The sequence below is a fragment of the Equus quagga genome, unplaced genomic scaffold, assembly GCF_021613505.1.
Source record: "Equus quagga isolate Etosha38 unplaced genomic scaffold, UCLA_HA_Equagga_1.0 HiC_scaffold_647_RagTag, whole genome shotgun sequence".
Taxonomy (NCBI): domain Eukaryota; kingdom Metazoa; phylum Chordata; class Mammalia; order Perissodactyla; family Equidae; genus Equus; species Equus quagga.
Genome location: NW_025794298.1, coordinates 4,283 through 7,945, shown reverse-complemented (window position 1 = coordinate 7,945; position 3,663 = coordinate 4,283).

Sequence of the window (3,663 nt, the reverse complement as noted above, 5' to 3'; positions counted from 1 at the left end):
CTTCTCACTGGCCTCTCCCATCCTATTTATCCCCCTCCAAACCATTCTTCACCTTAAATCACAGTAACTCATTAATTCACGGTATTTATTCATGGTAATTCACTCACGGTAATCTTTTGGAAACTCAAATAATACTACTAAAATTGGAATACCCTACACACACACATAAATCCTAACTTAAAATTTTCCCCTGGCCTTCCCATTGCTCCAAAGACTTAACTAGTTGATTTGCCCCAGAGAGATCTGCATAATCTGTGCCCCCTGTGCTTTTCCCTCTTGTTGCATCACATTCCTCCCTCCACACTGTGCTCCCATCACCCAGAGTCCCCTGCCCGGAGCACTCCTCCCTCCCTGCTTTGCCGAGTTGTCTCCTACTCCCCTTTTACCTCTTAACCTTTATCAGCTCCTGAGAGACGCTTGAGGAAGACCCTCTCCTCCCTGGTTAAGCCAGATCCCCATGTTTTAAACTCCCTTGGCACCATCAACCAGCTCATGAACCCCTCATAGAATGTAATACAGGACATTTACATGAACTTTTGTGATTATCTAATTTCTGCTTGGTCTCCTCACTAGACTGTAAGATCCAGGAAGGCAGGAACTCTACCTCTTTTTGCTTTTCATTGTATTCCAGAGTCTAGCACAGTGTCTGGCACATAGTGGGTACTAAATAAATGTATTTGTTAGGAAGGAAGGAAGGACGTAGTGGAAAATTGATAGTTCTAAAATGATAAAGAGGAGGTCTAGCATTTTAAGGGAATGGTAATCATAGGTGACACCTGTTAAACTTCTGATGTTAGAAATTTAACTGTTCTAACTGTTAAGAGCTCTTTACTTGCTCATTCCAGTTCTCGGGGCCAACCCTGTTAGCACGTATTAGTATCTCCATACTTAATAGATGAGATCTGAGACTTAGGTTACTTGTGCAAGGCCAGGTAGCCAGTACAAGGTGAACACTTAACAGTCATCAATATTGTTACTCTATTTATTACTATCATCACCTCGGTGGAGTTCCCTGAAGTTCCCTCAGGAAAGGAGCAGTGTCTGGCAGATGCAGCCCCGCTTCCAGACCTCCAAGCATCTTTTGAGGCCGGGCCCTGAGTCGGGGTTCAGGCTGAGAAGGCACGAGGCCTGGCTGGCCTGGATGGAAATGGCAGAGGGAGGGAAGGACCCTTTGGGCAGGGCAGGGGGTAAGGTCACTTGGGCATCCAGAAACCTTTGTGAGAACCTGTCTTTGAGTTAAATCTCAACTTTTGTCTTCGAGAAGCAATGGAAACAGGATCCAGCTGGCCTGTGCTGCCATCATTAAGCCGAACAGACCTCTCAAACAGCCTTTCAGGCCCTGCCACCGGATGTAGCCCCACCCCCAGAGCACTCTGGGCCGGGCCTCCCCTTAGGAATCCCTCCCTTTGCCTATATGTTCCTCCAGAGGATTCTGATCTCTGCTAGGTGTCCCTGGCTGTGATCAGGGAAACATGGTCTTGCTCCTCTGAGAAGGTAGATAATTAAGCCACATACTCCACACGTGGTAAAAGTGTTGTGAATTGGAAAGCAAGGGCAGATCCCAGCTCGGGAGGATCAACGAAAGCATTGAGGGAAACCTTTCTGTATAATGGAAAGGGAAGAGGGAAGAGGGGATGGGGATTGTATTTTTGTTTTGTTATTATTTTCAAGTTTTTATGATGAAAAGTTCCCATGTGATGACGTCTCATTCCCCTGTGGTGGTCCAGCATGTGTGCTGGAGTGAGAAGTGTGGACACATTGTAGGAAAGTGAAGTCGTTGTGAGAACTTAGGCAAGAGAATTGGCTGAGAAAACAGGCACAGAAGCTCCACTGAGGCAGGGACTCTGTTTGTTGCCTCCATTGGGTGTTCCACGTGGTTAGAAGAGTGCACATGGTAACACAGGAGGAGTGACTGCAGATTCTCATGCAGTGGTGGAGCTGACCAGTAGCTGTAAAACAGACATTTATGGGGACCCAAAACTCACTCGTGTGATTTCATCCAAGAGGAATCAGCTCCTTATTCAAAGGCAGGTCTAAAAAAGGCAGACTTGGATTTTGCCAGGCAGGACAGCTGAAAGGAGAAAGGGGTAGGCAGTTTAGAGTAGCGCTGTTAAGGCCTGGGGTTAAGTGATGGACCATAAAATTTTCCTTGAAGAGGGAGGAAATGGAGACAGCAGTTGTCAGATGGACAGGGGAAAGTATAAAGTGGCTTGTACTTCCTGAATAGGTTGAGGAGTTGGCATACCGAGGGCATAAGATGAGAGGATAAAGGGTGGAATGTCAGACTGTCTTCTTTCAGAATGCGGAAGCATTCCTGGTGATAAGTTCTAGGATATGGCCATAACTGACATGGAATGGAGGTAAAGGGCTCTGAGATGAGGAGGGGTATTCAGTGAGAGACCAGATTTTGGATGGTCTATCCACATGGATGTTGGGGCCTCTAACTGCTTCCTCCCACTTTGAGTTCCTATCCGGGGCCCCTTTCCTGTCCCGAGATCTCCACAGAATTGGCATTTCCTGCAGCTGTAAGCTTCAGTCCATGGCATGACTCTGGACAAGAAGGCAGAAGTCGGGCAGTGAGAAAGAGGGCTGTAGTAGACATCTGTTTTGTTTTTTTTGTTGTTGTTGTTGTTTTGACACCCAGCATTCACTCATCTTCTGGAAATAGTCCTTCTATTGCCCTTTGGGGAACTAACTCAGTTCTCAGTCTCAGTCCAAGTGCACATGGAGTTGTCTGTCGTGACACTCTTACTTTAAGGGTGGGTATTTAACTCAGGCTTGGCCAAAAAGATTGGTCCATGCTTTTGGCAACAGTGATTGGTCAGGGATGGGCATGTGTCCTAACCAGAGACAATAAGACACAGTGGGATTTTTGAAGGGAGTAGTGAGAGAGACAACCCATTTTAAGCTGCACTTTAACTTGGAAGATGTAGCTACTAACTTGCCAGACAGAAAGTCTTACAGTGAAGCCAGTCCAGAATATAGAGCCAAGAAATGGATAGAAACTGTATCTTGATGGCATCAACTGAGCCCCAGCATGAATCCTCCTGCCTGAGGGCAGCCTTACTCCCATACTTTTTCAGGTGCCTGAATCAACAGATCTTCTTTGTATTTGCTGTCATTTATATCCAAAGAATCCCTCACAGTATAAGGGGGCTCTCCATCCCTGTCTCCCTCTTCTGTACTAGCACATTAAATATATATTACCTTGCCTGTCGTTCAGGTCATGCCCTTCTGTAAAAAATGATAAAGAAACCTGTTTCAAAGGGTTGTAAAGATTAAATGGCATAATATACATAAAAGCATAACTTTGGGCCGGCCTAGGGGCTTAGTGGTTAAATTTGAGTGCTCTCCTTCAGCGGCCCAGGATTCACAGGTTCGGAGCCCAGGTGTGGATCTAGCACCACTCATCAAGCCACACTGTGGTGGCATCCCACATAAAATAGAAGAAGATTGGCACAGATGTTAGCTCAGGGGCAATCTTCCTCACACAAAAAAGCATAACTTTGTTCCGCAACATTGAAGTGCAACAAGCAGTACTTAATCTAAATTAAATTAAATCTGGCTCAAAGCCCCATTTTAAGGAGTAAGAAGATATCCATTATTGGTCATTACCGGGAGCCTTTTGCCTATTTAGTTTAATATTCACTGTGAAACAAATAT